The 15261-nt window shown below is 35.1% G+C and overlaps 1 protein-coding gene across 8 annotated transcripts in view; it reads right to left on the bottom strand.

Annotated features, from left to right (window-relative positions):
- DACH1 (dachshund family transcription factor 1) overlaps positions 1-15261 on the bottom strand; it is a 352983-nt gene that overhangs the window by 141450 nt on the left and 196272 nt on the right. The gene's annotated exons all lie outside the window — the stretch shown is intronic.

Raw genomic sequence — 15261 nt, 5'->3', positions numbered from 1 at the left:
CACTCTAACACACCCCATGAAGTTCCACAAGAACATTTTTGTGGAGTTGGCAAAAGCTGGGGAACTATGTAACAATGGAATTTATTTTTATTTGAATGAGGCCATTAGAAAACTACTGATACGCCATGAGGAAAGAGACAAAGTAGGAAAACACATCCCATTCTTAAAGGAGATGTTTGCTGGTACAAACTCAGGATGACCTGCATTATGGAGAGAACATGGTCACACATGAGTATATCTGTAAAATTCCTGATGGTTATAACCACCATGATTTATCATTCTTTCTCTTCATAAAATGACTCTATTTAGACATGGCTGCGAAAAATTTCTAAACTAAGTTTAAAACAGATATGGCATCACAAAATTGTACCATTATTTAAATATTTATTAGTAGTAGCACCAATCACATTATTATTTCTGGATGTTATAGAAAGAAGAATCTTGTAAAGGATAATTAATAGAAGTGCAAATTAAGGCAAGTAAGAAATTCTGAAATGTTTTCACTGTCTTATTAGCGACATTATTTGCTCCCTGAGACAAGGGAACTGGGTTGCACGTGGCACTGCAAGCTCTGGAGGTCTATTCTGTCGCCTGCTGTCATTTCAGGTACCCTGATGTGGTGTCTGATGTGTCCCCACAGGGCTCACAAGCATGACAGAGCACCTACTGCATATGATCTACTTCCATTCAGGAGTGGAGGCTGGAGACCAAGCGGGATGCCTGAAGGCATTCCAAATGGTACAAGGTACCTGTACTGAGTCAAGTTGCTGATGTCTTTCTTGCTGGAAGTAGTTTCATAACAGAGAATTGTCAGAGAGTAGGAAACTCTGTAGCAAGCTGCATAATGTTCACCCAAAATGCCTGTGTGGAATACTTCTCTCTAATAATCCTTGGAAAATCTTCATTGCATTGTCCAGAAAAGTGTGATTTATACACTGCAATCTTGAGCTAATTAAAAAAAAAAAAAATCATACCCTAGTCTATGAGTGCTTGCTCATTTAAGCGTACACATAATTTAGGATTTTTAAATGCATATAACCTAGAATAATGTTTCTATTTTTAAAACACCTTTCCTTTTAGCAAAACTAGGTGGAATTAAACAAGAAAATTACATACTTCAGATGTGAGAAACTGAAGCATACTCAAGAATAATTTTAACAATGTTATGTCCTATAATGAGTTGACCTTCTATTCTCCTTAACCCTTTTTTCGATCAAAGCCACCTACACCCACTTTCCCTTCTGTTTCTCTAATCTGCAATTATTTATGTTTTCTTCATGCTGCTCTATCCACCATGGGAGCAAAATTGTATTTGGTGAAATATAGAGCTAATTATACCATGAACCCAGCAACAAAAAGACAGAGCAGATGTTACTTCAGACGTGCTCACAGCTCCTACGCTTATAGCACACATAGTAAAGGACTGAACACAGTATTAAAAAAAAAAAAAAGCCATGATGGGCCTAAACATGTGGAAAGAAATTAGCACAAAACTCAAACAGAATGACATACTTAATAGGCTCTAAAGCATTTATTCAGTGGTTGTATTCGGCAACAATTTTGCATTAATTCAATGCATATGTGAGGTTATACATGGGGTCAAATATTGCATATAAGGCAATTATGCTGAACTTCTTCTGATCTCAGTACTCATTTTCTTCAGGATCCCTTCTGCCTTCCATCAACAATTTGTTCACATCTTTATCTACCTGAATATTTTCCAAAACACAGAAAATACATATGAAAATAACTGTAGAGGGGAAAAAAAGTCCTTTCTAGTGTTTTTTTTAGGTTTTTCCTCACTGTAAGCAAGAGCTGGAAAACAGACCTTAAAAATGAATCAATAAAGACAGTTTGCAGTTTGGCATTTACTATAAAAGGTTTATCAGGATTATAGTGAGGTGTCTCAGCAGTCTACAAGGTAGTCTCTGCAAGGAGGAGATCACCAGAGCACTCTTTCCACCTCCTTTATTAATAAACTTCCACAAGACTATTATTTCTCTTTCTCTATCACAAGCAAATTACTTGGAAAATAAAAATAAGTCTACATAGATCTAAATAGAAAATTGCAATATTTCACTACCCGTGTTGGAAGTGATTAAGGATAACTTGTAAACCTTCATGTCAGGCAAAGTTCCTCTAATTCCAGTTATTTTGTATACATTAAGGCACTCTACATTTGCCATGTGCCCTCTCACCTCAGTGGAGTCTAGTGACTCCTCTGCATAGTTAAACTGCTCTATAATAAAAGTAAAATAAACTTCATTCAGTAAATACCCGATAGTTTATAGTAAGATACAAAGATAGTACATCACCAGCCAAGCTTCAATAGAAAAATTGAGACCACACAGAATTCAGCAAACACAAATTTGAATCATGAGCAGAAGCACTAAATACATTATAACAATAAATCACTTTCACAGATGTGTAGTTCCAAATATGAAAGGGCACTTCCCACTTCACTGAAATAAACATTATCACCATACAATTAGTTCAACTCCACAAATAGAATTTTAAAAAAAAATTAAAAGGTGTGATCTTAAATTCATCCTTGAAGGAAAACATGCCTGCATAAAATGTATTTCCCCAGTGATAAAACCTAGAGATATAACTCTAGTAGAGATATCCATAATACAGAATTTCAAATAACTGCTTAAAAACACACATAACAAGACTAATCACAGTACTCTTGAAAGCAACATGTCTTTAACAGCAATCATCACAGTATGAAATCAACTTGAGCTTATTACATTTGGCTGAATAATCTAAAATTGTAGAATTAAAAATAATTATTGATAAAAGATAAGACATAAAACCTCCCTAGCTGTTTGAATCTAAGAATATCAGGGGATGGAATGAATGTTGAATTTATGTTGTGGAAAATTGGTCCCAAGTTGGTTTTACACTTCATCAGAAAGCACTTTTGTCTTGTATGCAAACAGTTAATGAAGCATACCAAAACTGCAACTTTTTTGCTAGCTCTGGTGTGGTAAGACTCACAGCATATTCCATAGCTTGCAGAATATTTAAGAAACATTATAGATTTTTCATTTATTTTTCTTCGGTTATAATGCAGAATCCTATAATTTTAAATAAGATTTCTTCTTGCATTTTCAAGAATTGCTTTACACAGCTTGCAGTTGCAGAAATAGTATATCCTTTCATATCTAAAGCATTCTTTTTTGTTCCTTTACAGAGCATTTTCAAGAAAAAAATGACACCAAGTAACTGCTGCTTAAATAAATTCCAAGAATGTATGGATTCTTAACAAGCTCTCATGCTAGATGTGTGACTGGTTCTAAGATTTTATAGTTGCACCTATCTCTATTTTATTTTTTGCTATATTTTGGTTCAGATATTCTCATAGTTGAAAACAAGAAACTTATTATTCCAAGTGGGTAATAGTTATACTATGATGTCTTTTCTAGAGTAAATGGGCAGGACAGCCCCTTTTTATACCAAAACTGAAGCAAACATAGAACAGGGAAGGCTTTACATTATTCTGAACACCTGCCTTTAAAAGGCTTTCCTTTCACATTGCAGTTTCATGACTTTTGCATCAAGAAGCAGAATTATAGCAACCAGCTCAATTATCTCAACCATACACACTCTTACGATTAACTTTGGGAAATTAGTGGGCTTACACAGCTGAACAAATGATTGGTGAGCTACAGTCAATCACCACATCAAAAAGAAAGTCCCAACTGCAAAGACAAACAGCATCAATGCTCTGCAGGAGGGGAGAAAGCTGCCTAAAAAATGGTGTAATGCAGGGACTGAATGAATTTATTAACTCAATAATCACAAAGGCTGTTTTAATTGTGGAATCCAGCCCTTTGCGACTTGCCCTGCAAAGAAGCACCCATCAGCAGAGAACATGACAAACACCAGTAATATCAATTATACTGAATGCTCAAACTTCAGGAAACTGGTGTACACTGTTTTCTGCCATAGATCCTCATTAAATAAGCCCATCAATTAAGGGCAGAAAGCACAACTTTGAGCAGCCCTTGCTAAAAAGGAAAAATTAAAATTATCTGCCATTAACAGCTACAGGAAGAAGAATCCACCAAGCTGCACATCAAGTGTACAGCCTGGGGTATGTTTCAACAATTGCCATCATCAAATCCACCCAAATTATAATAGAATAGAAGATTGGGGCACTCCAGTTACAGTTAGGACTTGCAGAAGTTCATAACAATTAAATTAGTAACAGTCAGATGACATTGCAATGCCTGTTCTCATGCTTTGAGTGCCACCAAAATAGATTTCATATAAATAGCTTAAATACATAGTAGACCTAATTCATCCTGCATAACAGTTTCTTAAGTGTCCTTATGTTTCAAATATATATGACAGCTGACATACAGTCTCTTCATTTTTAATCATGCCATGATAAGCTGACAAACAAAAAAGATTTTGCGAACATGCTTATGCTTTTTACTCCCCTTTGAGCAAGACTTTTACACTCATGAGAGATTTTCTAAAGATGGCCAGTCCAGAAGGGTTTGCAGGGCTCCATCCAAAGAAAAGTGTGGTAAAGCATCATAGAGCAAGCCAATTCTGGCCAAGGCAATTTAATCATATTCAGATTCGGATAGTGAATTTGTTGGAGATCATTAGCTAAGAAAGCCAGGCTAGAATAATCTTTTACTACAAATCTTTCAAGAAAGCCCAACTGCAGCAAGAAATGGAAGTGGAGATTTAGAAGACACCCCTCCCTCCCTCCCTCCCTCCCTCCCTTTCTCCCTCCCTCCCTCAAGTCTATAGCAAGGAACTGTTTCAGCATGGTGTGAAGGGACATCATGTGGCTGGTGGTGCTGTCTTTCAGATGAGATATAAAACTGAGTTCTGACAACTTACAGTCATTAAATATCCCATGGCACTTTTCACAGGAGTACATGTGTTAACCCATATGTCCTGGCTATATTCCAAATGCATAATTGCATTCTGCCTACCTAAATTCCCTATGCAGTTTCAGTGGCATGCGGAACTATTTATTATCTTTCTCTCTTCTTTCCATCATTGCTCTTTGGTATTTATCCTCAGGTCCAAGAAAAGGCACAGTGATACCACAATACCTAACTTTTAGTCAGCAGACATAAAAGAATTGAAGGCAACTCATACATACAAAACAATGCATAGAAAGAGGTTCCTCAGAATTCAAAGAAAAAGAAGAAAAGGAAAAAATGTGTGGAACACCTAAGCTAGGCAGTGCAGAAATATCAACAACAAGAAAATCTAAGAACTTATGATTCTAAGTCTAGGTCTTAAGTACCCAGTATTTTTGAGAAGTACCTCCATTCCTCTGGGCTGTCCCAGAACCTTCACAGACTTATAAAGGGAGTGGTAGAATTTTAAGATGGTCCTTAGGGACTTAGATATTTAAATTACCCTTAAAATACTCATCAACTACACTCCTGATGATAGCCATTTACTCTGTTAAAAGCAATAAGGCATTTCAAGGTATAGTACCATATTTTACATTGTAAATAGACTGTAGGATAAAAACATTGGTAAAACACAGAAAGAGGCCTTCCACACTGGCAAATAACTGCTTTCATAGAGGATGGGCAAAAGATGTTTGAGGCAATCATACTGACCATATTTCCTTAGAGATGCTCTACTGACTAGACCACTAGCTCTCAACTCAAACCAGCCAACTTGGTGGAACTTACAGTGGCTTCTGGCTTTGTGCCCGATGCCACACATCAAGGTATGTGCCAAATTCTGCCCTACAGATCACAGGTCTGAAACCAGTCTGTGCAGATGTAGTTAATCTTCTACAATACATTTATTGACAATTCTGCATTTTTATTTTTTTCTGATAGCTAAAGAGAAAATAATACAGATACCAACTAAATCAGCCCTGCCTAATCCTGTTCCTGGTACTGGACACACAACTCAGCTATGAGATATTTGCACCTAAATTCACTTAGCTGAAATATTCACTGTAAGTTACCAAGTGCCTCATGCCCTGTAGAGTTAGTGGGGAGTCAGCTGTAAATAGCAATTCACATATACATAGTCCCACACTGAGCATATCTATCTCTTTTTGAACTGTTTGAACTAGATTCCAAACTTCAGCACTTTATGAAGATAGAAAAGCAACTGATATCAAGCATTTTTTCTCTTTTTTTTTTCCTGTGAAAATCACCATTGTATTTTTATCATAAGAGCAGTACAAAGAATTATGTAAAGAACAACTGAAGTGAGATTTTGGTCTTTTGGTGAAATTGTCAATACACTCATCCATAGTCTTGTTCCTACCATTAGCTCTAAATGGTTTTCAGTTGCATAACACAGTGAATCAAACATATTTTCTTGCAGCCAAAATTAATGATTAAAATACTATTGGGTGGCAGTCAAGTGAGAGGGATATTCAGCTTTACTCACATCTCTGAACTAACCTGCTGCCAGCTTTCTTCACTACTAAAGTCATTATATCTTGGGGTGTTTTTTTTTTTTTTTAAACATACATTCAGGTCTCAGATTATATTGATAAGCTCTCAAAAACACTGAAAACAACCTACACATATACTTTGTGAGCATGACTGCATGAAATAAAGGCAGGCCTGATTAATGTTTAAATAATGTAAATAAAATTTTGTAATATATGTCCCTGATTCTCCTTTCACTTATGCTGCTGTAAATCTGGGGGGGAAAAAAAGTCCTCAATGGATTTTCATAAACTTACTCTGCTGAAAAGCTGATGCAGCTAAGAAAGAATCAAATATTCTTAATTTAAATATTGATTGTGCACTTAGAAAATTAAAATAGTTGTGATGCATGTACTGAAAATAAATATAATTTTTAATATATATTAACTTTTGTAAGCTTATAGGCTTAGAGAGAATCCCAAGTAACTAGCTTGTCTGAAATGAAAACAGGAATATTCCTAACAAAAATGTTTTGTATTGAGGGGATTAGAGGGCAGCAGTTTAGCTCAGAAACCTTTAGAATATCCTACCTAAAACCAGGTCATTTTTAATATTATAAAAACCCCAAACTTTAATACAGAACAACAGATTGTGATAAACTCACAATCCCCTTTCTTCTTCTCCCTCTGACATGCAAACACCTGACACACAAAGGGAGTCACATTCAGATGGAGATTATGATGCAATGATCTCGTTGTGAATGTTGCATTATGGTTTCAGCATCGCTGTAAGAGCTCCCCTGGCACTTGTGCTTACAGCAATTTGAATTTCTCTGGCAGCTAGGTATGATTTGTGACAGATTTCAGCTTTGCTCTTCATTGAAGGAGTACACTGGCAAGTGCTTGAGGTATTTACCATGGAGATTGGAAAGAAGAAAATGTAAAGAAGAATAAAGAAGAATATTTGAGATAGTACTTTTTTAGTTTTTTTTTTTTTTTGTTTGTTTGTCTTTTGTTGTTGTTTGTTTTTGTTTGTTTTTTTACACAATTACTTTTTCTTTTTTCTTTTTCCTTTTAGTATTTAAGTTATCCAAATCAGTTATTTTTCCATGGCATGCTTTTATGCTTCTTAGGAAAAGTTGCTTCACTATGCTGTTCTATTTGAAGGATTATTCCACTTGCCATGAGAGTGAAACTGTTAATTTTAATGACTATCTTTAATGATTATGAATTATCACTAGCCAAAATCTCCATGTAGAGTACAAAGAATTAATTGACTGTTTGTTATATTTTGTAGTTTGTGGCACAAGTGGAAAAAAGTTTGCTTATACACTCTTTACATTAATTACACATGCAAACTCATTTACACTGGTTGGAAAATTTTAAACTGACAAAGTATCGTTATCTTTTTATACTGGAAAATACCTTGAACTCTTCTGAAAAACACAGGGTAAGTAGATGAGTTACATGTTTGGCACTGAACTCCCCCAGAAATTTGATGAGCCAAAGCCTCTACATCTAGAGCAAATGTAATAAATTTCCCAAAGCTCACCTACAAAGATTGTTCTCAATATTTCTTCTGCCATAAAAGCAGCAGCAAGCAGCAGCACACAAAGTTTCTCTAAAACTTTCTTGGTCTGCAGGCAAGATCTTATCTTGATTCCTTCCTCATTCCCACATGTAAGAAGTGGAAGTAATGCCCAGGGAACACAGACAGCTCCATAGCAAAGGCTCCACAAGCACTCAGGGTACAATGACAATATGCTGGTTGACTTTGGCAAGAATGGATGAATTAGAAATTTAATAGGGAATATTGCACAGCCTACAAAGAGTAAACCTGCATTTAATAAAGGATTGAGGTTGACTGGGTTTAGGCTAATGAAGTTTGTATCTCATCCAATAGAATGGATCCAAATTTCCATTCACGTGTAAAAATAGCCTATCAATTAAAACATAGTTCTTCCTCTTTGGCCCTGTTTTTCAATTATTTTATTTGAGACAATAAGTTTGGTAGGTTCTTTTGTTAACACAGTTCCTGTTATTTAAAAAGCAACAGATTTCATGGCCTATGGTCATCATCTGAGAAATATGTACATGAAAGAATGCATAGGAGATGTCAGGTGCACCCTCAGGAGAATAAGAATGTCCACATGGGACCAAGTCTTCTACAAGCAGCACTTTCTTTATGAATGGGTGAGAAATTTTCCTTTGCATTTGCAGGTGTTTTGTATTCAAAAAGTACAACACAAGACATGATTTAAGGATTAACTCTCTAATCTGCCACTCATCCTCAACTCAGGGTTCCAAATATGAGAACTCAGACTTCAAAATAATTTAAAGAAATTATTAAAGGATTGATTTAATTAAAGTATGTATATAAAAAGATATCAAGTATGTTTCTGTAGCTATGTGATTTTTAAATTTACTTACTTGATTTTTAAATGTTAATACATAGTCTTTAGAAACTAATGAAACTATGCAGATTTGATTTATTTGATTTAGAAAATATTACAGTACATCTGGAATATCATGGGTTTATTATTATCTGCTAACTGAAAAAGTGGAGCTATAATACAAATTACATAAAATTTCAAACAGAAACACAACATGTTGTAGTGATTAATCGTAAGTTATCATTAAAAACCACATATTTCAACTAACTATATTGTTAATAAACAATTAAAACAATGAAGTTCTAGGCTAGCATACTCCAGCATCTTTGAGTACTAAATTGAGTTAAATGGAACACATGGATTTATTTTTCCTACCAACTGATCATTTTTTAATATGACTGTATCTCCAAAGAAAATAAATATCATAGAGAGAGGTTGTTGAGCAACTGTTCACTGTGGAGGCATGTTAGGCAGTTTGAAGAAAATTTAAGATTATATAAAGTAGTAGAAATAAAATGTAGAAAATTCATAACCAGTGCCTTTTTTTCTAAATTAAGTTCACCAATCTATTTAGAGAGATGGAAATTTAAAAAAAAAAAATCATTAATATATGAGAATACGTAACAGTAAGCTTGGCACAACTGTTAGTCCTTCTCACTATACAAGAATGTGAAAATATTCCATGAAACTGATATACAACATATCAGCACATATCACTTTCTGGAAGAGACAGAATTACTTGTTTTTAAAATATTTATAATCATACAGATGGAAATAATTGAGAACAGCAGTTTGTTTAAACCAGAATTTATCACTTAGTATCACAGTGGGGAAAAGCTCTCATTACATTAAATATAAGAAACAACTATATGAGATTAAAAATTTTTCATTTCAGATTACAAATCCTTGCTGACTGATGAAGACTAGTTAGAAACTATTCATGCACAGAAGATGATTCTATATCTGCCCGCTGTCAGTTTCTTGAACTTTCTTTGATGGGTGCTGTGACTGATAGGACACACTGACAAATCCACCACAAGTCTGCTGCAAAGTGGAAATACTATGTTATGCTGATACTTGAGGGACTGTCATGACTGAGGAATGCTTTAAACTGTTTCTAGTGACATCACAAAAATGCCATGATTATAACGATACATCTTCTTAACATTTTCCTTACAATGCTTGAAATATTTTGATTCTATTGCTACTGTGCAATAAAAAAAATATTCTCTACTTAAATGGTGTTTTATATATATATATCTATGTGACATATATTTATATATTTTATTAATGTATAAACATGGATTAATATGCACATTAATATGTATTTGTATACTGGTATTAATATGTAAAGCCTAAACATAAGTATATTAATATATATATTAGACTATGTTTGCTTATACAAAAGATTAATGACCAGAAAATTATACATTCTTGCAGAGTTTATCAAAAGCTTGAAACAAATCATTAATTATGTTTAAGGGATAGAAAAAACTCAACAAAATAGAAAGTATATCTGTGTACACAGTACTAATTAAGTCAGAGTATTTAAATGTAGTAATTGTACTCTCACTCTCTTTAGTCTTTTTTAAGCATTGAAGAGAAAGAGCTATTGACTTATTCATTTCAGTTAGCAAGAAATTTCTCAACTTCCTTGGGTGCTTAAGTGCAAGAATATTTTAGACCCCATCTTTGCATATTACTTTATCTTTCAGTGGTAATTAACAGAGTCTTAATCTGGCTAATGTTAATGACCACTGTTCTTTCTTTAAATCCCAGTTAAACCAAGCTTATTAAGGGCCAATTAAAGGAAGTCTTATGTGATCTGAATAACACCAAGACCAATTTTTAACAGCTATAACTGTTTTGGATGATGATTGTGGAAAAGAAAGGCAAACCCTTCTCATTATGGCCTTTGTTTTAAAATAAACTGACAATGACTATTGGGAAGGACAGGGAATCTTGGTTAAAGTCAGAGATATAGATTAATTTTTTTAAAATACAGGTGTTCTCAAAAAATTAGCTATATACTACTCTTCCAATCTTGCCCATATAAAAGGTAATATATAACTAATTTCCACTTATTTTTTCAAAATGTTACAGACTAAAGTAGAACAATACTTTGCAATACCCTTCCAAGTGGTAACAACATAAGCTAAATAAGACCATTGACAAAATGAAGTAAAACCTGCTCATGACTTGAATAGGAAATTGAACATTTATACCTAAATATGAAATAATTAATAGATAAAAGTTTCCACTCCAGATTTTTCAAAAGCTTATTGGTTCCACTTTTGACTAAGATGATCCTTCTACAAACATATTATTACAAATTGCCTCCTGCTATTTCTTACATATCTAAGATTTCACTCATTGCTTAACTTCACCATAACTTCCCTTTCATCTGGAAAGCAGCCGTAACACAATCTGACTATTAGTAAACAAAATACTACTTTCACCACTACTACCTGAAATCCTAAAACCAAAGAGCTAATGTCCACTTCAGCAAGTCACCATCACATAGGTCCTTTACCTGCTCTGCAGCACACAACAAAATAAACTCCATGGTGACAACTCTTAAATTCTACAGCAGCAGCCACAAAATCCATGGCAACACTAATATATTATTGTCTATAAAATACTCCTCATCCCTACTTTCCCACTCCCATACAAACACATCCAGCTATGACTCATAATAGAGAATATCACTGATGAAAAATTTATGGTTATTTTGAACAATAAATCCTGAATTATTTTTCTCTGTTCTCCCTAGATAATTTGGCAAAACAGCCCTTGGCTTCTAAGAGAGGTCTGCACAAATCATCTTTTTATCCTGATACCGGTACAGAAGCAGACTTGGATTTTGATTCTCCAGCTTTCCACTCTGTCAGGTTATCAAGCTCACTTGCATCTCTTAAAGTTTTCCATCTATCGTAAACTGGAGATCCATTTTAACTTTTTCTGTTCTTGGCTCCACAAGACAATACGGCTGTATTTCAGCTGTGAACATAATTACAAAAACAAAACAAAATCTCTTTCAAAACCGAAAGTAGAATTTTGCAGGAAATGATGTGGCTACAAGAGCACCAGGCTTTGCTCTACACAGCATATCTGATAAACTGGCATCTGTCAGCATCGCTACCTCAACATGAAAGCATTCTATTTCCCAAAATAGTTATCAAGGCATGATGAAGAGAGATAGAGGGGAAAAGCAGCACTGTAAAAATTGTATCATGCAAGCCACAAACAGAAAAATAGAATGAAAGCGGTGGCATTAGAGGCTATTACAGTACTGAAACAGGAGTCAGAATGTCATAGCCAAAAATTCAGTTCTAGGTAAGATCATACATATAGTCCTGGCCATGAAAAAAATTCAGAAAAATGCAAATAAACTCAGTTTTATTTCATCCCTAGTTATAAACTAAGTTTAATTTCATCCCTAGTTACATTTGTTTATTGGGCAAATCAACTTTTCCAGAAAAAGATAAACAAAAGATGGACAACCCAGAGTCTTGGCCTGTCCTGGGCACAGCTCCATGCAAACCCCACAGAAAGAGCAGTAAGAGAGAAGAGCTGGCCAGTCACAAATAAAAAGAAGCACACTCAACAGTGTTTTTAACTAACTTGCACTTTCCTCATTCTGATATTTCTTTTGCTCATTCTTTCACGCTTAGTTCTCCCCCCCGCACCACTTCCCACTGATCCTTAGATGTCACATCTGGATTTTAATAAAGTGCTGTTTTCATGTATCTTCTTCCAGTCCAGGTTTCAACTGTACACCAAGGGCTTCAATCCTGCATCACAGAGCATGAGACTCCAGCAGTTCTGTTTGTGCCCAGGGACACCTCTGATATGTCTGAGTATTAAGGATGCTGTGTTCAATCAACTTCAAGTTTTACTGGCCCCTAAATTTTGTAGATAGCTATTTATATAATCATTGCATGCTATTTAAATGCTATTTTGGAAAATGTATGGACTGCAAACCATTATTCTATGCTATGTGACACATATTTAGCACTGATATACGAAGAGCCACTCTTAACATGACTCCTGCAGGACCACTGACCTCTATTCTGCAGGATGATCTTCAGCATCTACTCAGTATCAGAACTAAGGCAGGTCCTTACCCAATCCTAGCTCAGCTCTGGCCATCCAGGCCAGCTTTGTACAGAAAGAGAAGTTAGAAATTATTGGGAATAAGGATCTTGGTCCACAGGCACCTAACTATTGTTTGTGTGTGGCCAGCTTATGTGGGTGCTCTCATCAAGGTTTACTGATTAAGCAAGCCAGTGAGAGTATCCGTATGACACAATCCTTCACCAAAAAGTGACTAAGCATGTTTGTGAGAGCACTACACAAAAAGGTAAATTCTCTCGCTGGCATTGGTACTCCATATGCCACATTTGTTGATAAATAAAGTAGCTGCTTTCTCTTTCATATCAAGAAATTATTGCTAAATCTGATTTGCATTAAAAAACAGTTGAAAATGCTGTATATTTGCATGAGTCTTGATGTGGCACATCTCTGGAAATAAAATGAACGGGAGTTCCTAAGTCAGAATGAACCAAATAAGCATTACATAGATTCCAAAAAGAAAGATAGTGGTTTCTCAATGACCAGAAAAAATGTTGGACCTAATGCAATAGAAGTGTTTAGGAGAAAAGAACTAAGCAATGCAAGGCAGAAGAGATTTAGTAGAACTATCCTGGATGTGAGGTTTGTGAAATTGTCTTAGGGAGATGTCTAGTGAAGACCTTTGGTGAGTTCTGTAGAATAGACAGAAGATATATCCATAGTAACACTTGCTTTCACTTTTCTGGGCGGGAAAATAGATGAAGAGCTGCAGGCTATAGGTGGAAAAGAGATGGATTTTTCTTTCAAAAGCTCTCCATCTTTTATTGTTCCCAACTTTCCACTTGTTAATTTAAACTTCTGAGTAGTTCTCTTCCTATCCAGATCTTTTATCTGCTTTTATCTACTTTGCCAGTCTCCCTCCATGCAACCGGGGCATGGGAACTAGAGATGTCAAGTTGGTTTTTATTTTCCTATGGATGCCTCAGGACTGACTGAACAATTACTCCTGGAGTCATGAAGGATTTTTTCCCTTTGGAGTCTAATGGATTTTAAAGCATCTTGGAGTTTTAGTTCAATTGACAGGAAAATCTGGAAGTAATTCAAAGCCCTAGCTATTCCTTCTCTAACTTTGGAGGACTGCTAGTAAAGCATATAATAATAAATGAAACACAGAATTCGCTGGCAAACTTTAGTAACTTGAAAAGGCACGTCGTCCTTTGGTAACTGTTGCCTTGCTATGGGAAGAAGCAAGGAGAGAGGCATACTCAAAGACCTTGTAAAGAAGAACTGAGGCCTAGGACTGAGTCCTAAACACTGTGTTCCATCCTCTAGGATGTAGCTGTGCAGCTTGTGTAGCTGGGGAGTCTGGGAAGATTTTTATTGTTCCAGAACCTTGCCAGTGCTGTCAGTAACACTGCAGCCTAATGCTTAAATCCTTTCCTATGTCTGTGTTCATTCTCTTGTGCATCCTATTCAAGTGTCCATTTAAATAGACCAGTGGCATTTTAAATTGCCAGCTACTCACACTAAGAGGAAAGCTTCCACTGTGGAGTAAAAAAAAAGTTCGCTGCAAGATAAAATATTAATATGTAAGAAATAGTACCAGCTCAATTCCTATCTACCATTCATTTCAAACTTAGTATAGTTCATAGCAGAAGATGAATTACACTGCTCCACAGAGGTGATCAGATACAGAGAAGGGGGAAAGAAAGCACACAATAGACAAATACTTAATATGCAATTTTTAACACCTGATTTTTTGTCATCTAATTCTAAATACTACCTCTAAAAAAGGACACATGCTATAAAATGAATATTACAGGTCATCTATAGACCACTTTTTGCTAATTTAAAGCTCCAATGTGTATTTGTTTCCTGTATAAATTTCTTTCTTATTATTCTCAATAAGATACTCTCAGCACGATAAAAAGAAGGACATTACCAGCAGCGTTTTCAATCATGGGGGCTATATATTCAAGAGCAATCAATAAAAACCACACAGGGCCTGACAAACAACTAGTCAAAGGAATCATTTTTCTCAGATACTTAGCAGTATCCTTTTAAAGTAATTGCTTTTGGTCAATGTTACTCGTTATCATTTGGTCTGCTCCTTTTCCAAAACAGAATGGATGTCATTTCCATTAATATTTCAGCTGTCTATGTAGGTTTTCAAAGTGCACACTCCACAAAAATAAAAAAAAAAAAAAAAAAAGGAGGATTTTTGTTTCAACTTCATCAACTAACAAAGAACTCTAAAGTGTTATAAAATAGACAGTGTCATATCATTGGAGCTAAAATGTAATTTTAAAGAAAATTATTATGAAATATAAGACATTGTCTGCCCTTCTTCTCACTCCATTCAGAACTGTAAAGTCCCTAAAGACAAACAGAAATGACAGACTGTGGCCCAATCAG

Source organism: Lonchura striata, chromosome 1, assembly GCF_050655825.1.
Source record: "Lonchura striata isolate lonStrDom1 chromosome 1, ASM5065582v1, whole genome shotgun sequence".
Lineage (NCBI taxonomy): Eukaryota > Metazoa > Chordata > Aves > Passeriformes > Estrildidae > Lonchura > Lonchura striata.
This window is presented reverse-complemented; position numbering and strand designations above follow the sequence as displayed.